The 22,719-nt window shown below is 41.5% G+C and overlaps 1 long non-coding RNA gene across 1 annotated transcript in view; it reads right to left on the bottom strand.

Annotated features, from left to right (window-relative positions):
* Window positions 1-695: 695 nt before the first annotated feature.
* Window positions 696-22,719, bottom strand: part of LOC119929513 — a 129,460-nt gene continuing 107,436 nt past the window's right edge. The window contains exon 3 of the long non-coding RNA XR_005451570.1: window positions 696-760. This is a non-coding gene — a long non-coding RNA (uncharacterized LOC119929513). The remainder of the gene's footprint in view (window positions 761-22,719) is intronic.

Genomic DNA, 22,719 nt, shown 5'->3' with positions numbered 1-22,719 from the left:
TCCTCTGACATGCATATCGAGGATGCTCCATGGATTCCACTGAAATATGTGGGCCTTTCTCTGAAACACCAAGGCCCCTCAAGGTCTATTAGCTATGATCTACTCCAAGACTTGTCAAATTAGACAAAAGGTAAAATGAAGTGGTGGGTTGCTACTCTAGTTTAATGCCATTATGATCCACAGGTCTGAAACTCAATGGTGAAGCATATCCCTGGAAGTGCAATAATTGGGAAAGGACTTTTTTTTTTAGTTTTAATTGGTAAATTAAAAGCCCAGGTATAAGGTTTCTCCTCAAGAATAAATGACCCACCTTCTGTTAGAGCAGTTAAGGAGGTTAAATTTATTAACATACACGGTTTTTCAAAACATCTTCCTTAGTACACAGGCTAGATACAGAAGTGTACTGCCTCTTGGCTCACATCGCAGGATTCCCTAACCGCAAAGTTCTTTATAAGAGAGGTGGGTTTGTGTGATCTAACGCAAGAGCCAGCTGAAGGAAATCAGCAGGGACAATGTCTTTCAAATGACTTTATCTTCAGGCAGTATAAGCCTATGGAAAAATCCTTCTAGATCAAGTCCTGGTTAGCATACAATTTGAAGCCTCTTGTGGTTAAAAATGCTGAATTTTTAAAAGATGAGGAAAAAAATGTAACAAACATTACTTATGTTTTCAGTAAGTGATGCCTTCATGAGCAAAAGATGGCAGACCAAAGTACACCTGCATGTGCTGTACTGCCCTGTGACGAGTTTCACAGCAAGGCTGTCGATTTAAGCGAAATGGAGCACAGTGTTGAGTGGATTATCCAAACAACTCTAGTAAAGAGCTGCTATTGTTTAATAGTATTATTCTTGCATTTCCTGCATAAATTATCTGGGTTGGGCACCTAGATTGTAAACTCGTGGGCCGGGAAGGGGTCTACTAACTCTGTAGTATGTGTTTCTCCCTGCTCCAGTCTGTATTTAACTCTGCTGTCCGGATTGTTTTTCTACAAAAACCATCAGGACACGTCGCTCCCCTCCTCAAAAATCTCCAGTGGTTGCCCATCCACCTAGACTGTGAGCCCGTTGTTGGGTAGGGACCGTCTCTATATGTTGCCGACTTGTACTCCCCAAACGCTTAGTACAGTGCTCTGCACATAGTTAAGCTCTCAATAAATACGACTGAATGAATGAATGAATCCACCTCCCCGCAAAAAACTTCTCACTATTGGCTTTAAAGCAGTCCACCACCTTGCTCCTTCCTACCTCATAACATTTCTACAACCCAGCTCGCACATGCTGCTCCTTTAGTGCTAACCTTCTCACTGTGACTCAATCTCACCTATCTCACAGCCAACACCTAGCCCACATCTTGCTTCTCTGGCTTGGAATTCCCACACTCCTCAAATCCGCCAGACAATTACTCTCTCCCCTCACCAAAGTCTTATTGAAGGCACATCTCCTCCAAGAGGCCTTCCAAGCCTAAGCCCCACCTTTCCTCATCTCCCACTCCCTTATGTATCACCCTGACTTGTTCTCTTTGCTCTTCTCCCTCCCAATCCCACAGCACATACGTACTTATCTGTAACTTTATTCATTTATATTCACGTCTGCCTCCCCGCTCTGGACCGTAAGCTCGTTGTGAGCACGGAATGTGTCTGTTTATTGATGTACTGTACTCTCCCAAGCACTTAATACAGTGCTCTGCCCAAAGTATATGCTCAACAAGTAGGGTTGAATGAATGTCTCTCAAACACTTGGAACAGTGCTCTGCACATGGTAAATGCTCAATGAATATCCTTGATTGATCTCTGTCTCCCCCTTTTAGACTGTGAGCCCACTGTTGGGTAGGGACTGTCTCTATGTGTTGCCAATCTGTACTTCCCAAGCGCTTAGTACAGTGCTCTGCACATAGTAAGCACTCAATAAATACGATTGATGATGATGATGATGATGATGATCTAAAGAGATTAAATTCCCTGGATAACTATTTCTCCTTTGGCCATCCTAACATAACCATATCCTTTAAAAAGAACCTTAAAGACCAACTAACATCACTTGGAAATAATAATAAATAATGATAATTCATTCATTCATTCAGTCGTATTTACTGAGCGCTTACTGTGTGCTGAGCACTGTACTAAGCGCTTGGGAAGTATAAGTTGGCAACATATAGAGACGGTCCCTACCCAGCAACAGGCTCACAGTCTAGAAGGGGGAGACAGACAACCAAACAAAACATGTAGACAGGTGTCAAAATCGTCAGGATAAATAGAATTATAGCTATATGCACATCATTAACAAAATAAATGTAGTAAATATATACAAGTAAAATAAATAGAGTAATAAATCTATACAAATATATACAAGTGCTGTGGGGAGGGGAAGGAGGTAGGGTGGGGGGATGGGGAGGAGAGGAAAAAGGGGGCTCAGTCTGCGAAGCCTCCTGGAGGAGGTAATCCTGGTATTTGTTACGTACTATGTGCAAGGCACTGTACCAAATTCTGAGGAAACACCACACTCACTGAACAAATACCTTGCACAGAAAAAAGAGAGGACTTTCTATGGGAACTAAAAATAGGCCACCATATAAAATTCAAGGTATTTATCCAAGGGTTTTTTTAATGCCCCCTGGTTTTTTTTCCCCCCTCACAATATACCTGGGAGGTAGAGGGCCCAGTAAGCCGCACTACTTCTCATAAAACTGAATGAATAAAAGTGAAATTTATTTTACATCCTCCAGGTATTGAAGGAAACTCAATTTATTTATCTGTTCATATCTTATATCAGGCTATTAGAGTTGGATTTTTCGCTGCTGACTGCTGTTGGTTCTCATTTTGCCTTCTTAAACACCATGGATAGAGCATGGGCCAGGGAATCAGAAGGTCATGGGTTCTAATCCTGCTCTGCCACTTGTCTGCTGGGTAAGCTTGGGCAAGTCACTTCACTTCTCTGCACCTCAGTTTTCTCATCTGTAAAATGAGGACTAAGACTGTGAGTCCTGTGGGGGACAGGGACTGTGTCCAACCCAATTATCTTGTATCTACCCCAGCACAGTGTCTGGAATATACTAAGCACTTTAATAATAATAATTGTTATTATGGGTTATTTAAGTGCTTAGTATATTTCACCCCAAGAAGAACCATCATCGCCAAGAATGAACTGGACATGTGGGTTTCAGACATGAGCACGAAAGTCGCCATCATGGATGGATCTGACCAAAAGTGATTTATTAATAATAATAATAATTGTGCAACTTATATGCTTACTATGTGCCAAACACTGGGGTAGATACAAGTGACGCAGGTTGTACACAGTCCCTGTCCAACATGGGGCTCACAGTTTCAATCACCATTTGACAGTTGAGTTACTGAGGCACGGAAAAGTGAAGTGACTTGCCCAAGGTCACCCAGCAAACCAGTGATGGAGGCGGCATTAGAACCCATGACCTTCTGACTCCGGGCCCGAGCTCTAGCCACTATGCCATGTTGCTTCATATTAATAATAATGATTATAGCATTTTTAAGTGCTTACTATGTGCAAAGCACTGTTCTAAACACTGGGGAAGTTACAAGGTGATCAGGTTGTCCCACATGGGGCTCACAGTCTTAATACCCATTTTACAGATGATGTAACAGGCACAGAGAAGTTAAGTGACTTGCCCGAAGTCACACAGCTCACAAGTGGCAGAGCCGGCATTTGAACCCATGACCTCTGACTCCAAAGCCTGGGCTCTTTCCACTGAGCCAGGCTGCTTCTCTAGCCAGGCTGCTTCTCTAATACTTAATAAATTAATACTGATTTGAGAAGATAAACCCAGTCTATGAGATTCTCCACAGCTAAGCTTTCCCTTTGGCTCAGTTTGACTGGCTGGGCAGCTTTAAGACAACGAAGGCAAGAGGCGAGAGGGCTTGGAAATTATTTTCCTTACCAACACTCCCAGAATATTTACACTCCCTCTCCTACACCTCCAGGAATCCAAGAGGAAAGACCTTCTGGTGTCCAGAAGCACCATCCTCAGATTCTGAGCTCTGGCTAGAAATGCAACGAGAAGGTGGTAGTGCTGAGTGTATTCTGCAGATGGAGAAACTGAGGCTCAGCATAGGTAACTGGTCTGGCCAAACAAGACTGCACTCCCAAATCCTAGTCCAAGTTCTTAATTTCTATGTAAAATGTACAATAGGGTCATTCTCTCGGCACTTCAATTCTAATTTTTTCATGAGAAAGTAGTAAACTCTGACTATTTTTAAGTTATTAAGCACTTTTTTATGGTGTTTGCTAAGCTCTTACTATATGCCAGGAACTGTATTAAGCACAAGGGTAGAAACTAGCTGAACAGGTTGGATACAGTCCGTATCCCAAATGGGGCTCACAGTTTTAATCCCTATTAACATTTGAGGTAACTGAGGCACAGAGAAGTAAAAAGTGACTAGACCAAGGTCATACAGCAGACAAGTGGCAGAGCCGAGATTAGAACTAAGGTCCTATTAACTCCCAGGTCTCTGCTCTAGCCACGAGGCCATTCTGCCTCAACCTAGATAGAAATATCTAGAATATTACAATTTCTATTAGTAAATATGTAGAATAAAGAAAATATGAAGGGATAGAAGCAAGAAGCACTGGAAGTGCTAAGAGAAGCAGCGTGGCCCAGGAATTAATTCATTTTAATAGGTTCGTCTCTGGAAGCTTTATATTTTGAGCTTCCTGAAAGCAAATTTAAATTGCCAATTTTACCTTCTAATGTTTAGAGTGTTTGGCCTTGAATTATTTAAAGAATTCATCAATTAATAGTGGTAGAGAAACAGCGTGGCTTAGTGGAAAGAGCATGGGCTTGGGAGTCAGAGGTCCTGGGTTCTAATCCCGGCTACGCCACTTGTCAGCTGTGTGACTTTGGGGACGTCACTTAACGTCTCTGTGCCTCAGTTACCTTAGCTGTAAAATGTGGATTAAGACTGTGAGCCCCCCGTGGGACAACCTGATTACCTCGTAACCTTTCCAAGGCTTAGAACAGTGCTTTGCACATAGCAAGCACTTAATAAATGCCATTATTATTATTATGTGAAATTGGATTCAGTTTGCACTTTTGTATTTTTGTTACTAGAAACATACATAGGCATAATCCCGAGTGAATAACAAACATCTCACTTCGAGGACCACATGTTTGTATTATGGTTAGAGTACTTCAAATATTAAAGGAAAATGGTGGCACCAAATTAAAAAGTATTATATTCCCAGTGTTTTGTAATTCTCAAAGCAACCCATTTGGTAGTTACCTTAATATTCAGAGCTCAGGAATTAAGTAATTGTTGTTATGCAAATCAAACCACTAATTTAAGGAAAAGTAGATTGCATATCCCAGCTGAACACCACCTTGCAGAACACAGTTATGAAATGAGCTACTGCTAAACTCTGGAACATAAAATTTATTTCCTTTCTGGTCAACTCTTAGGCAATGCAGAAAATCTAGCCTTGTTTTCTAGGCCGCAAATGCTTTCTTAAATGAAATCACCAAAAGGTGAGTCATTTATAAATGGCATAATATAATGAAAGTATACTTACTTCGCAGTCAATTAAACATTTACCCTAAATTTATCTAGAGGAGTTGCCTCGACTCTTAAGACCTCAAATTTGGAAATGAGCATAATGATAGTAATGATACTAATTATGGTATTTGTTAAGCACTTACTATGTGCCAAGCACTGTTCTAAGTGCTGGGGTAGATACAGACACAGTCCCTGTCCCACTTGGGGCTCACACACTTAATCCCCAATTTACACGAGGTAACTGAGGCACAGAGAAGTGAAGTGACATACCCAAGGTCACACAGCAGACAAGTGGCAGACCCGGGATTGGAACCCAAATCCTCCAACTCCCAAGCCTGTGCTCTTGCCACTAGGCCATACTGCTTATCAATGATTGTTCATTTTTCACCTGACAAGAATGCTTCAAAAATGTTTTCAGATCAATCCCTCTTCCTCAGGTGAGGGACTAGGAAGAATTATTATTATTTATGGTACTTGTAAAGTGGTTAGTATGTGCCAAGCACTGCTCTACGCACTCTAGTAGATACAAGTTAAGCAAGTTGGACAAAGTCCCTGTCCCACATGGGCCTGCACTCTTAATCCCTACTTTACAGGTGAGATAACTGAGGCCAAGAGAAGTGAACTGACATGCCCGAGGTCACACAGCAGATATGTGGCAGTGCCGGATTAGAACCCATGTCCTTCTGACTGCCGGGTCTTTGCTCTATCCACTAAGGCATGCTGTTGTTGAGAAAGACAGCTATTCTGGAAATTACAGTACCAATGTGGAATTTAGCTGGCAAGATCTAGGAAAAAGGGCATAGTTTATGTCTATACTGGTAAATTTACACCTTGTTTCAGCTTCCCAAAACAAGGACTTTCCAGCATCGGTCTCCCTTATGGAACTAGTTTTCAGGGTGTGGAAAGAAAGGGGACATGAGGAGGAACCAAGCAGAAGTGCAGCAGTTTAAAAAGCCACCCCCAGGAAATAAAAGTCGTGTAATCTATTGTGGAAGCGCTCTCAACATAAATGCACTACTGTAGAATTAATGGGGTATCAAATTCTAAAATAAAATTGGTAACGATAGCACGTCCAACTTGGTGGAGAAATTATTCCTCCATTCATGACATTGTACCAATGAAAAGACATGGGTGATCGGTTCCCATGTAAGATCCCATTTGTGTTTCAGATTTCAGGAACCAACTGTGCTGTTGGTCCACTGATTGCTTGTACATAGAATGAATGTGGGTAAGTTACACCTCCCAACCCTAGGCTACAAAGCCAGCTCCTGACAACCGTGACAAAGTCATCATAATTTGCTGTTTCATGGTGGCAGTGTCACCTCAAATCCCCCCGAGATGCCTTTCATTTCTCTCTGACATTATCCATTATTATCATTATTATTATCATATTGGAAAAACACTGTTCCAAGTGCCGGGGTAAGTACATGAGCATATGAAAAGACCCTGAGCAACAAAGAGCAGTAATAGGATTTTTGCTAATTTAGAGATTAAAGCTTCCGTTAAATGAGTACGGCAGTTCAACCCATGGGCCGTAAACTCGCTGTGGGCAGGGAACGTGTCTGCCAACTCTGTTGTTCTGCACTCTCCCAAATGCTTAGTACAGTGCTCCGCACACAGTAAGCACTCAAACACCACTGATTGATTGTTGGGCACTGTATTAAGCAGAGTACAATGGAAACAAGATGTGCAAAATTTGCTGTCTAATGACTGTGAGCCCACTGTTGGGTAGGGACTGTCTCTATATGTTGCCAACTTGTACTTCCCAAGTGCTTAGTTCAGTGCTCTGCACACAGTAAGCGCTCAATAAATACGATTGATTGATTAATGAGAAAGATGCTCCAAATGGACCGCGTAAATAGCGATAGCCTAAATAAGGACAATATTTTAGAAGGAAGTAACGCATCTAGATAAGGAGTGACATATACATAGTTTGGTCCAGAGCTCAAGGCAAAACTGTATCCTTGCTCAGAGTAGTAGACTACCCTATGTCTAGGAGCCAGTGGCATCTTCTGTCGCCACTCTGGTCCATTGCTCATAAATAAGTAACCAGTTTCCCAAACTCCATTTATTCATTTGTTCAATACTATTTATTGAGCACTTACTGTGTGCGAAGCACTGTACCAAGCACTTGGGAGAGTACAATATAACAACAGACACATTCCATGCCTAAAACAAGCCAAATCAATGCATTAGTGTAATGTAGCACGAGCTCATTTGCTCCTCTTCATGCATATATGTTGCCAACTTGTACTTCCCAAGCGCTTAGTACAGTACTCTGCACAGAGTAAGCGCTCAATAAATATGATTGATTGATTGATATAGCCACTCTCTGCCACCTTATCTGTGCTTTGGATTCCAAGGGATAGCTACAGATGGTGAAATTTTATAATCAGCATATGTGAGCATGGTTAACATGATTGATGTGTCAACAACAACATATGGCCCCCATTCATTGCTTAGAAAAGCAGTGTGGCTCAGTGGAAAGAGCACGGGCTTGGGAGTCAGAGGTCATGGGTTCTAATCCCACTCCGCCACTTGTCAACTGTGTGACCTTAGGCAAGTCACCTAACTTCTCTGAGCCTCAGTTCCCTCATCTGTAAAATGGGGATTAAGACTGTGAACCCCATGTGGGACAACCTGATCACCTTGTATCCTCCCCGCCCCAGTGCTTTGCACATAGTAAGCGCTTACCAAATGCCATTATTATTATTATATATGCTTCTGGGGATTCTGCTTGGACAGACTCGGGTGTTTGCTTTCTGTAGACATTCACAACTGAAAGGTGCAGAAATATGCACTTTTTTGTGACTTGGGGCCAGGTGGATGGGAGAAGTGTACTTGAACATTTGACTGCAGAGGCAAAATAAGACTTTTGAATTTTGTGAGCAATTTTCAATGTAGAAAAAGAACTCTATATTCATGAAACCCATTTAGAAATTTGCTAAAGCTCAAAAAAGGAAATTGGAGCATGTTTGTGCCATAGGCGCACCTGATTTAGCCCATAAGATTTAAGGTATCCATTTCTTTTTAAACCAGGAGACTATTAATAGACAAAGCTAGGGTAATACTATTGGCAGAGTGGTTCCATTATCTTTCTCCTAATTACACTCTGAAGTCTCGTGCGATTCTGTCCGAGTTTGCCGGAATAGTGCTATGGTTTATTTGCAAACTTACAACATATTGAGTCCATGTGGAGGGTGAGAATGTTTTACTGTTAATATCTCCATTAGTTTAAAAAGCAGATTGTGGTTCCGATGAGCAAGCAAGACATTTATTTTAATGGAGCATGGCTTCTTGGGCAATGATTGTATCAAATCATAATGTCAGGAAAGTTTTCATTGGCTTGAGTTAGTCATTTTTGGCCAGGTTAATGCCTGGAAATTATTCTTAGGAAAGTGACTGTATAAATTTCCATTCCATTTCAATACTTTCCATAAACATGAAAGCTTAATGCAAGTCTAAGATAGAAATTATAATGCTCTGCATATTATAAGGATTAAAACAAATTTGGTTGAAGGTTTTCAAGATATTTGGAGAGAACATTATCTACAAAAGCACACTTTCCAAATCCCTTCTGGGTGATAATCAGCGAATTGTTTAAAACTTCCATTGTATTCTCTTCCCTTCAGATCAGTTAACTGTCCATCCAGTGTTCCTTAGTGAGCCAATATCTCATTATAATTAATCCAGCTTCCATTATGCATTCAGAGCCAGTTTTCACAGGCTCTCAATTGTGACTTTCTCTTTCTGTGAATAACCAATGGAACTAGGCCACCAAATAAACTCCCTTCAATTAGGTCGCAGCAGATGTATCGGGGATCATTTGGGAAGAAAGGTAGACACATACAGAAAAGCACAATTTCGATTTGGGCTCTCAAGTGTGGTGCCTATGCAAATCAGCCTTCTCCATAACGTTGCCATGCATCACCTAATAATACCTATGAATATTTACTATGAATCCATATTGCATTTATTAGTATTTCTTGGAGTTAGTGACTTGAATGTAACTCAACCCCCTTCCCCTCACCTAAATTAGAAAAAGGTATTACACCATTTAGGGGAAAATGCAATTAACCTTTCTGCTTGAAGGCAGTAAACACTTTAGAGAGTATGTATTCCACGAGAGTGATGTCATTTTAACTTCTGCTTTGATGGATTTATTGCGGGTTACTATTCCTACCCTCAAGGGCCTCAAAATTTAGCACGGGCGACAAATACTAAAATCGGTTACAAATAGGAAGAAGTAATGGAGTATAAACATATTGGTCAATCAATGGTATTTATGGAGAGATTATTCCGTGCAGCGCACTTAACTAAGCACTTGGGAGGGTATAGTACACCAGGGTTAGCAGACATGCACCCTATTTCCATCTAGCAACAGGACGGGATGGGGAGGTAGATGGACAGATGAGTAAAAGCAGTGAAATCCAATTTAATAATGAGTATAAGCAGTGAAGCAGTGTGACCTAGTAGTAAGAGTATGGGCCTGCGATTCAAAGGACCTAGGTTCTACTACCAGCTCTTCCAGTCACCTGCTGTGTGACCTTGGGAAGATCACAACTTCTCTGTGCCTCAGTTTCAACAGTAAAGAGGGGATTCAAAACCTGTTCTCCCTCTTACTTATGGTATTTGTAATAAAAAAAGAATGATAGCATTTGTGAGCCTCTTAATATGTGTCAAGCACTGTACTAAAGCACTGGAGTAGGTATAAATTATCAGATTGGAACAGTTCATGACCCATTTGAAGATCACATCTTTAATCTTCATTTTACAGATGGGGTGACTGAGGCACAGAGAAGTAAAGTCATTTGTCCAAGGTCACAGAGTAGTCAAGTGATGGAATCAGGATTAGAACCCAGGTTTATGCTCTGTCCACTAGCCATAATACTCCTCTATATTGAGTAGTCCCAAGAGGCACAGGAAGCATTTGGGATTCAGCTAGCTAGTCCTGCACTCAGCAGGCTATCTGAATAATAATAATAATAATAACAACAACAACAACAGTAATAATCACCATTCTATTTGTTAAGCACTTACTGTGTGCCAAGGACTGTACTAAATACTGGGGTAGATACAAAGTTATCAGGTTGGACACGGTCCTCGTCCCACATGGGGCCCACAATCTTAGAGAAGCAGCATGGCTAAGTGGAGAGAGCACGGGCTTAGGAGTTAGGGATCATGGGTTCGAATTCCAACTCCACCACTTGTCAGCTGTGTGACCTTGGGCAAGTCACTTAACTTCTCTGGGCCTCAGTTACCTCATCTGTAAAATGGGGGTTAAGACTGTGAGCCCCACGTGGGACAACCTGATCACCTTATATCCCCCCAGCTCTTAGAACAGTGCTTCGCACGTAGTAAGCACTTAGCAAATACCATCATTATTATAATTATTGTTCTTATGATTATTATTAAGCCGTTTTAACAGATGTGGTAATTGAGGTACAGGGAAGTGAAGTGACTTGCCAAAGGTCACATAACAAATAGCAGAGGTGGAGTTAGAACCCAGGTCCTTCTGACTCCCAGCCCATGCAACTCCCGTTGCTGCAGAAATTGGGAAGGAATACCAAATGTCCAGGGCCCTCCCTGTGATTCTGACTCCTTTCTGAATTATCAGGTTCGCTATGCCCACTTGCCTTCACTCCCTCTCTCCCTCAATTCGCCCTTCTAGACTAAGCTGGTTGGCAGCAGGAAGTGTATCTACTAACTCTGTTGGATTCTACCCTCCCAAACTCTGTGTACTGTGCTCTGCACATATTAAGCCCTCAATAAATATCACTGATTGATTGATTATTCAAGTACTATCTATGATTTAAACAACACTTGTCCAACTGAATCTGAAGGTAGATTCCTGTCTCTAATCAATCTAATCTCTGCATCAAACCAAAACTCCTCACCTTTGGCTTTAAAGCAATTAATCATGTTGCCCCCTCCTACCTCAACTCACTACTCTCCTACTACAACCCAGGTAACACACTTCATTCCTCTAATGCCAACCTTCTCACTGTACCTCGATCTCGTCTATCTCTCTGCCACCTTTTCACCCACATCCTGCCTCTGGTCTGAAATGCCTTCCCTCATGTCAGACAGGCAATTGCTCACACCCACTCAGAGCCTTAATGAAGGCACATCTCCTCCATGAAGCCTTCCCTAAGCCCTCCTCTCCTCTTCTCCCACTTCCTTCTATCACCCGACTTGCTCCTTCATTCATTCATTCATATTTATTGAGCACTTACTGTGTGCAGAGCACTGTACTAAGCGCTTGGGAAGTACAAGTTGACAACATTTAGAGATGGTCCCTACCCAACAACGGGCTCACAATCTGGAAGGGGGAAGACAGACAACAGAACAAAACATGCGGACGGGTGTCAAGTCATCAGAATAAACAGAAGTAAAGCTAGATGCACATCATTAACAAAACAAATAGAATAGCAAATATGTACAAGTAAAATAAATAGAGTAATAAATCTGTACAAACATATATACAGGTGCTGTGGGGAGGAGAAGGAGGCAGGGCAGGGGGGATGGGGAGGGGGAGATGAATGAGGAGGCTCAGTCTGAAAAGGCCTCCTGAAGGAGGTGAGCACCCATTCATCCTCCTTCCCATCCCCACAGCACATATATTTATATATCTGTATATAATTGTAATTTATTTATTTATGTATATTGATGTCTGTCTCCCCCTCTAGACTGTGAGCAAGGAATGTGTCTGTTGTTATACTGTACTCTCCCAGGTGCTTAGTACAGCACTTTGCACAAAGTAAGCACTCAATAAATACAACTGAATCAATGAATGAATGAATAATGATACACTTGTTCGTAACCAAAACCCACCAACTGCCATATACCCTGTAATACTGTTCTACTTTCAACAGTTCCTCTGTGCCTTCAACTTAAAAAAATAATACTATCTGTGAAGCATTTACTCTGTGCAAAGGCATTGTTCTAAGCACTGGGATAGACACAAGTTAATCAGGTTGGACACAGTCCATGTCCGATACGAGACTCACAGTCTTAATCCCCATTTTAAAGATAAGGTAACAGGAATAGAGATGTTAAGTGACTTGACCAAGGGCACACACCAGGCAGGTGGTGGAGCCAGGATTAGAATCCAGGTCCTTCTGATTCCCAAGCCCGTGCACTATTCATTAGACCACACTATCCACAGGTCCTTTCTTGGTAGCTCATCCTGCTGAAATACAATCCTCCTGGCAAACAGCAATTACAGATGTCCTTCCCATTTATGTTTTGATGAACTCCTCACCCTGGGCTTCAAGGCTGTCCATCACCTCGCCCCCTCCTACCTCACCTCCCTTCTCTCCTTCTCCAGCCCAGCCCGCACCCACCGCTCCTCCGCCGCTAATCTCCTCACCGTACCTCGCTCTCGCCTGTCCCGCCATCGACCCCCGGCCCACATCATCCCCCGGGCCTGGAATGCCCTCCTTCTGCCCCTCCGCCAAGCTAGCTCTCTTCCTCCCTTCAAGGCCCTGCTGAGAGCTCACCTCCTCCAGGAGGCCTTCCCAGACTGAGCCCCTTCCTTCCTCTCCCCCTCGTCCCCCTCTCCATCCCCCCCATCTTACCTCCTTCCCTTCCCCACAGCACCTGTATATATGTATATATGTTTGTACATATTTATTACTCTATTTATTTGTACATATCTATTCTATTTATTTTATTTTGTTAGTATGTTTGGTTTTGTTCTCTGTCTCCCCCTTTTAGACTGTGAGCCCACTGTTGGGTAGGGACTGTCTCTATATGCTGCCAATTTGTACTTCCCAAGCGCTTAGTACAGTGCTCTGCACATAGTAAGCGCTCAATAAATACGATTGATGATGATGATGATGATCTGCCCCTCCATAGTCCAGTTTCAAGGCTTTAACTTTTCTAGCAGCCATCTCTTTGCCTCATTCTTTCTAGCAATTGGCTGTAGTCCAGTTAATATCATTAGGTTATGGACTGCCACTTATGTAAACTAACTTTCCTTCTATAAGATGTCCTGTGGAGAGAGCAGTTTCCTCCTTCCAGAAGCTTTAGTCATTTCCACCAATCTATTTACAGGGCTTAGTTAGTCTGGGCCACTGCACAGAGTAATTCTAATAAAAATGCTCTCACAGAAACATGCCTGTTGATGACATTTGGAGGGCAGTTTATGAAAATTTCTTCACCTAACATTGTGGGTGCTGACCTGGCTCAAGTGTGTGAAATCCTTTCCAAGACTTCTAATTTGTGGCAGGTACCTAACTACTCACTTATTTCTCAGTGAAACAGGAAGCAATGAGATTAAATGGGGTTAAAAAACCCAAAGTAAATGAAGCCAAGATTTGTTGCATCACCTCTATGCTTCCTAATTAGTTCTTAAGAAATATCCTCTGTTTCAATGTGGCACTTCATGTGATTGTGCTGTCACATTATTGACTAACTTCGATACTAGTGTGAGGAATTTCTAATTCATACTGTTCGAGATGAACTTGACAACACTCCAGAATTAATCACTGGTAACCGCAAAATCAAATGAATTACCCGCAAAGCAATCTTTCAAAAATACGGTGCTCGTTGTGCTGGCATTTATGCTTTGATTTAATAAATTGCTTGATTTACCTTATTTACCTTTCATTTCAGCAAAATTGAAAGCCTTCTATTATGTCACCGTGAGGAGAATCAGAAAGAAATCCTTAATTTCAGTTACTAATGATATTTTGGAAAATGTATTTGCAGGTTCGCTTAGTTCAGTTTCATTAGAGAAGCAGCGTGGCTCAGTGGAAAGAGCACAGGCTTTGGAGTCAGAGGTGACGGGTTCAAACCCCGGCTCCACCGATTGTCAGCTGGGTGACTTTGGGCAAGTCACTTAACTTCTCTGTGCCTCAGTTACCTCATCTGTAAAATGAGGATTAAGATTGTGAGCCCCCCGTGGGACAATCTGATCACCTTGTAACCTCACCAGCACTTAGAACAGTGGTTTGCACATAGTAAGCACTTAATAAATGCCATTATTATTATTATTTTCTCCAAACTTGGTGACCTTCAGACACCATAAAAGTGGTAGGAGATTAAGGCTTGCACTTTCTATGTATTGATTGGTTAAATTCAAAGTTGGAGAGCTGCACTTTTCAATTCTGGCCTATGCGTATTTAAAGAGTCTCAACTGCGAAAGATTGCCAAAATGACAATCATCAATCGTATTTATTGAGCGCTTACTATGTGCAGAGCACTGTACTAAGCGCTTGAGCACGGTACTAAGCGCTTGACAATCTAATTGGTCACTTGATACATTCTGAGGAAGTTAAAAAAAATGAGTAAGCCAGTTTTTGTTTTGTTTTTTTAATAATGGTATTTGTTAAATGCCTACTCTGTATCAAGTGCTGTAGTAAGTGAAGGTGTAGATACAAGATAATCAGGTTGGACACAACCCATGTCCCACACTCTTAATCTCTGTTTTACAGATGAGGTAAGTGAGGCACAGAGAAGTGAAGTGACATGCCCCAGATCATCCATTCAATTGTATTTATTGAGCAGTTACTGTGTGCAAAGCACAATACTAAGCACATGGAAGAGTACAATATAACAACAAACAGGCACATTCCTACCCACAATGAGTTCACGTTCTAGAGATCACCCAGTAGACAGGTGGAGGAGCTGGAATTAGAACCCAGGTCCTCTTGACTCACAGACTCATACTTTTTCCACTAGGACACAGTGCTTTCTGTTCAGGTTTCTCCCCTACATTTTTCTCTTCCAAACTTCAAAAGCTCCAAGTGTTCCAAAAATATCTTTTTAAAATCCCTGTCCCTTTTTGAGAAGGACAGAGAGTGGAAAAACCTAGAGCATCACACAAGGTATCGGGCTTATAAAGACAGTGACCAAATGCTCAGCAAAATGCAGAACCTAAATCCTAGAAGCTATGAAAAAGATCCGCAGAATCAGAATAATAATAATAATAATAATAATAATAATGGCATTTATTAAGCGCTATGTGCAAGGCACTGTTCTAAGCGCTGGGAAGGTTACAAGGAGATCAGCTTGTCCCACGGAGGACTCACAGTCTCAATCCCCATTTTCCAGATGAGGGAACTGAGGCCCGGAGAAGTTAAGTGACTTGCCTAAAGCTGACAATTGGCGGAGCCAGGATTTGAACCCGTGACCTCTGACTCCAAAGCCCGGGCTCTTTCCACTGAGCCACACTGGTTCGCGCAGCAGAAGTAGAGATTAGGGTAGTCTGGGTAGGAAGTAAGTGGCAGAATAATGAAAACTGACATAAGATAATGGAAAATGTTGACCAGTGGCAAGGAACAGAAATATTGCTAGCTTCTCTAGAGAGCAAATGTTACCAGCAGTTATTTCAGAAGAGCTTAGGAGAATAGGGTAAAAGTACGGAAGGGACAGGTCACTGGTGTTCATAAGATTGTTGAGAAGCTTCTAATCACTACAATTTATTGGCAAACAATTATGCCCTGAGTATGAATTTCAAGTCTGAATAGGCTGATAAGGACTTCTCTCCATAAGTGTGTATCCTACCACAATAATTCTCGGGGATTTCATTTACCTGAAAATAAATCTTTAAATGCACTGCCTAAGTGCTGGGGTCAATATGGAAAATCAGTTCTGATAATGCCCCCGTCCCATAAGAAATCTCACAGTCTAAGTGGGGGAAGATGGATACAGCAAACAATAAAAGTGCAATATTCATTACTGTAATATATCCAAGGCCTCTGTACTGTGAACCTGCTAAAGTGCACATACTGTTGGTGAAGGGTGATGGCAATTGCAAGCCTTTATCCTCAGCTCAGATACCACTAATACATGAAATTTAAAAGTACATTTGGAGGAGTGGGAAAACATCCACAAATTCTGAAGCCCTTAACTGCATTTTCGGTCAAGGATCATGGATTTGTAACAGGGTCTGCCTTGTCCTGATCCCTAAGGTCAAGAAGGGGTGAAGTGGACATTTTTGTGAGTCCGGGCATGGAGAAAACTTCTGCAACGTACATGGTCTGCAATCAAATTTTTAGAAGTAGAAATTCAACAGTCTGTTGACGAAATCGTGGATTTTCGTACACTTGATTTACCAAATAAATAAGAAAAAAAGAAAATCAATTTATAAATAAAATATTGGAAAAACTCAGGCAAAGATAAAACTTTCAATTTCTGGGGTTATGATCGAATCATGTTGTAATGATCAATAATTGGGCTGGGTTTAGGAATAATCATATAATAGGACTATGAAGTTTCTTCCCTACTTTTAAGCAACCTTACTATGAGAGGAATTGTGGCTGTTTGGCAGATAATTAAACTTTATATAAAGGGCAACCTTCATGTTATTTGTCTAGAAATGCCTACTAGATTGCACTTCAAGGAATTGCCTGATATTTACTTCCTTCTTCAGGCAATAATAGTACAGGGTTCATTGTAATGTATTACCAGAATGCTAGCACGTGAGCTAAAGTGTCTGGGACCGCATTTAGGAAATGCATCCTTTCCTCTTGGTAACCCAAAATATGCTTCAATTCCCCGGACAAAGCAATGCTTATAAACGTAACTAACAACTTCTGGTTTGGAGACAAAGGGGTGTGCTCATTATGCTTCCAAACATTTTGCATACAATGAGTCTTTAGACATTTTTGCCAAGTTGAAGAAAAAAACACCACTTTTATATATTTTTGAAAGAAAAATTATCCCTGTATCTCTCATGTATTTCACCGCCAACCCCTTACCCATGTCCTCTCTCTGATCTGGAACTCTCTTTGTCTCCATATAATAATAATAAAAATGATAATAATAATAATAATAATAATAATAATAATAATGGCATTTATTAAGTGCTTACTATGTGCAAAGCACCGTTCTAAGCACTGGGGAGGATGCAAGATGATCAGGTTGTCCCACGAGGGGCTCACAGTTTTAATCCCCATTTCACAGATGAGAACTGAGGCACAGAGAAGTTAAGTGACTTGCCCAGAGTCACACAGCTGACAAGCGGCGGAGCAGGGATTTGAACCCATGACCTCTGACTCCAGAGCCTGTGCTCTTTTCACTGAGCCACGCTGCTTCTCATGCTGCTCCATATATGCCAGATTTCCATTATCCCCACCTTTCAAAGCCTTATTGGTGGGTCACCTCCTTTAGCACGCTTTGCCCAAATAAGCCCTCTTTTCCCCAACTCCACCTCATTCATTCATTGTCATATTTACTGAGCATTTCCTGTATGTGGAGCACTGTACTAAGTGCTTGGGAGAGTACAGTACAACAATAAACAGACAGATTGCCTGCCCACAACGAGTTTACAGTCTGCACCTATGTACTTGAGTATTTGATATTCACCCCACTGTCAGCCCCAAAGAACCTGTGTACATATCTGTCAATTCATTTAAATTGATAACTGTCTCCCCATCTGGGCCGTAAGCTGCTTGTGGGCAGGGAATGTATCCAATAACTCCGGTGCATGTGGCACAATGCTCTGCATGCTGTAAGTGCTTGAAAAATAATTATGATGGTATTCGTTAAGTGCTTACTATGTGCTGAGCACTGTTCTAAGTGCTGGGGTCGATACAACGAAGTCAGGTTGTCCCAAGCGGGGCTCATAGTTTTAATCCCCATTTTACAGATCAGGTAACTGAGGCACAGAGAAGGTGAGTGACTTGCCCAAAGTCACACAGCTGACAAGTGGAGGAGCCGGGATTAGAACCCATGACCTCTGACTCCCAAGCCCGTGCTCTTTCCACTAAGCCACGCTGCTTCTCTACCACCATTAATTGATGGATTCTTTAAATAACTCAAGGCCAAACACTCTAAACCTTAGAAGGTAAAATTGGCAATTTAAATTTACTTTTGGGTAGCTCAAAATATAAAGCTTCCAGAGACGAACCTATTAAAATCAATTTATTCCTTTTCACATCACTTTTGGTTTAACACATTGCAGTTTTGGCTCATGATAGAAATTATTACTCTTACAATGAATTTAACTCACACAAAACATCTCAAAACTATTTACTAAAGTGCTCTATCATGTTGCTCATCATCCTTATAACTACTTCTCCTCCAGCCAAAATTAATAATGTGTGAGCATTCAGGAAAGGGAGAATGTTTATAATGCAAGGACAAGTTTCCTCCTTAAGTTGTAATGTTAAACTGTGATGATCATCTTCATTATTAACCAGACAATGAACGTGGGACTATATTTCGCATTTCTTAATGCTTCCTTTTGTACACTATAATTTTGCCTTGGAACACCAGGGCACTCAGCTCTTTTAAGAGGACAAGGTAATGAAAAAAGTACTAAGTGACATTGCCTGAAATGAGAAATGTGAATTAAAAGTGAATAGAGTGCAACTGTTGATAAGAACACAGGTATCATTTTGTACTTTTTCAGTGTACCACACCAAGTGAGAACTCAATAAATAAACACCCGTATTACTGCTTGTAATTAGAAACACTTGTGAGAATCTTCAAGTTATTTGCAGGCTGGAGTGCAAGCCCCTTGTCTACAGGAACTGTGTCACTCCTCTATGCTGCAATAATAATAATAATAGGAAAAAATATAGTAATAATAGTATTTGTTAGGCTCATATGTGCCAAACACTGGGATCGATACAAGATAAGCATGTTGGGCACAGACCCTGCCCCTCAAGGGGCTCACAGTCTGTATCCCCATTTTACAGATGAGGTAACCGAGGCCCAGAGAAGTTAAGTCGCTTCCCAAGGTCACACAGCAGGAAAGTGCCAGAGCTGGGGTTAGAAGTCAGGTCTTCTGACTCCCAAGTTCATGCTCTATCCACTAGGCAACACTACTGATATACTTCCCAAGTGCCTAGCATAGTGCACCGTACCAAGTGGGCACGCAATAAATATTATGAGAGTGCATTCATAACCCGTGACCCCCCAGGGGAGAAAAGTAGTTTGACCTATTTATCTCGTATCTATCCCAGAACTTAGCAAATGCTTGACATAAAGTCGGTGCTTAGGATCATTATTATTAGTAGTAGTAATAGTCATTCATTCATTCATTTATTCAATTGTATTTATTGAACGCTTATTGTGTGCAAAGCACTGTAATAAGCTCTTGGGAAGTACAAGTCAGCAACATATAGAGATGGTCCCTACCCAACAATGGGCTAGAAGGGGGAGACAGACAACAAAACATGTAGACAGATATCAAAATCGTCAGAACAAATAGAATTATAACTATATGGTCATAATAGTCATAATAGTTGTATTCGTAGTAGTAGTAATACTGCGCTCATTTGTGAAGTCTGGTGCAATTCTGTCAAGGTCAGATGCTGTCCTGAGAAAGCAAAGTCTAATGGTGAAAATAGCAAAATGATCATGTGTAAGGCCCGGGATGTCAATCCGATAACTCAAACTGACTTCTGATCTGATACAACCCCTGCCCTCAGCCAGCGAACGACAGTCAGGAGAGACGGATGTCTGTTCTTGTCATAAAAATCTCCAAGAATAAAGATTTTGTCATTTCCCCTAGCAAGGTGTCCCGTGTTTAACTGCTTTGCTAGACATGGGGTCCTTCTTCATGTCACCAAAAATTTGTCCAGCTTTCAGTCCCTTGTACACTTGGAGAATGGCCACCCAAAATTATCCTGATGAAAGGCTTAGATAAAAGGAAAAATCATCACAGATTTGTTCACCCTTCCTTCAAGGACCACATACCTAAACCGTGAAGTCTATTCAAGAAGCAGCACGGTGTGGTGGATACAAAAGGGGCCTGAGAGTCAGAAGGTAATGGGTTCTAATCCTTGCTCTGCTACATGTCTGCTGTGTGACCTTGGGCAAGTCACTTCACTTCCCTGTGCCTCTGTAAAATGGGGATTGAGATTGTGAGCCCCACATGGGACAGAGACGGTCCAACCTAATTTATTCAGTTACCTGATCTGTAAAATGGGGATTGAGACTGTGGGTCCCACGTGGGACAGGGACTGTGTCCAACCTGATTTGTTTGTATCCACCCCAGTACTTAGTACAGTGCCTGGCACATAGTAAGGGCTTAACAAATACCATTATCATTACTCCCTCTTTTCTGCTTCTCCCTCCCTCTCCATTCTCTCTCTTTCTCCCTCTCTTCCATCCACCCTTTTTATTTCAAAATCTCCCAAACCCAAAAAGAAAGCATAACACAAATAACTTTATTATATTAATACTTCTGCCTTGAAAATACTTAGCCCACTTCCAAGGTTTTTTAAAAAATGCTTTGGTATAGACAGTGTCTCTCTCTGGTTACCTCCTATAAAGTGCTCTAAAGACCTTGGCATAGTAACTACTCAATTAATATTCTTGGATAATTCATGATGATCAATTCAATGAGGCTTGCCTACAAACACAAATATTTGGGCCAGCCCAACCAATATTTTAGGAAATAAACCATTATTTTATATGGTCCTGCCTTTTCAAAGAAACCTGACAGTCCCTTGGTTTTAACAAACAGGCATTTGCTCCTCTTTTTATTTTGCTCTCCCCAGAATTAGTACGTCACTAAGTCCATCAGAGTCCCAGTGCTCGTCATTTAGGAATTGTCAGTTTGAGTATATTTTAACCTTTTCTGCATGAATTAAATCACTAATGGGAGGCAGACTGAATAAAATTGAATTCCGAGTCTTTTGTAAGCTACAGGTTAAATCATAGACCCTTAATCTTTTCATTTTTAATTTAGGTATAGACATATGTATATCATATATACCATATATGCTATATAGCTCCATAAAAGCCACTACATGAAAGTATCAGCAAAAACTTGTTTTTGTGACTCAAAGCCTTTTGAAAAAGACCAGCCTAAATGATTTGGGATAAGGTGCCACAGCATTAGGTATTGAAATAGCATCAAATGTCTTCAAGGTCTTTGATGCTCCAATTTTGTTTTTTTTCCTGAGTGGAGAGAGAGGTGGTACTATACAGTGTCAAAATAAAGTCACGTTTGGTAACATCACAGTGTGTATTGTGTGTGTGTGTGTGTGTGTGTGTGTGTGTGTGTGTGTGTGTTTATGTGTATGAGAGGGAGAGAGAGAGCACAAGAATGCTTGTGTGTCTGTGTATGCATGTGCATGATTATTTATTTCCCAGGCTCTCTGGATCTTTGGAAGGGTGCTGGCCAACATCCAAATAAATCATCCCTGACAGGCCACCCTTACCGTATCTTCAAAATCCAACTATAATCGCATCTTCTCCAAGAGGCCTTCTCATACAAACCCATCATGTTCCTCTCTCATCATCCCAACCCTGGGTCATTTAAGCACTTGGATCTATATCTCTTAAGTACTTTGATATTTACGCCATCCCCACAGCAGAGCAGGGGAAGCAGCATGGCTCAGAGGAAAGAGCAGGGGCTTGGGAGTCAGAGGTCATGGGTTCTAATCCTGCTTCCGCCTCTTGTCAGATGTGTGATTTTGGGCAAGTCATTTAACTTCTCTGTGCCTCAGTTACCTCATCTTTAAAATGGGGATTAAGACTGGGACAACCCACGTGGGACAATCTGATCACCTTGTATCCTCTCCAGCACTTAGAACAGTGCTTTGCACACAGTAAGCACTCAACAAATGCCATCATTATTACTACTTATGTACCTATCCTTACACTCTGCTGCTGCCTCTATCTGTAATTCATTTTAATGCCCGTCTCCCGCTGCACATAGTAAGTGTGCAATAAATACCACCGATTGATTGTTTGCAACCAGACTACCACTACACTCTTTAGGAATAGAGAATCAACCTCATCACAGACAAAACGAGAAACTCATGGAGTTTGTATGACCTCCATGGCAGAGGACTTGCATGACCTAGGAAGCATAGGGAGCCAGCCAAAATGTGCAGAAGCAGCATGGCCTAATGGATAGGGCCCAGGCCTGGGAGTTCCAAGGACACGGATTCTAATCCTGTCTCGGCCACTTGTCTGCTGTGCAATGCTGACAAGTCACTTCTCTGTGTCTCAGTTACCTCACCTGTAAAATGGGGATTAAGTCTGTGAATCCCATGTGGGACATGGACTGTATCAAGTTTAGTAAGGGTGCCTGACAGATAGTAAGCAGTCAAAATAATGAAAGACTGTTGACGCACCCAATCAGAGCATTGCAGAATTTACAAACAGTGACGGGATGTAATTCAACACGCCTGCAGAAGTTCTGCTCTGATACCTAGAACATTGAAAACAATGTTGTAGGACTTAAACGATGGCTCCATAATCACTATCTTCCAAAAGAAAGGTG

This window comes from Tachyglossus aculeatus, chromosome 6 (assembly GCF_015852505.1).
Source record: "Tachyglossus aculeatus isolate mTacAcu1 chromosome 6, mTacAcu1.pri, whole genome shotgun sequence".
NCBI lineage: Eukaryota > Metazoa > Chordata > Mammalia > Monotremata > Tachyglossidae > Tachyglossus > Tachyglossus aculeatus.
Note: the sequence above shows the minus strand (reverse complement) of the source record. Positions and strands in the feature narration are given on the sequence as shown.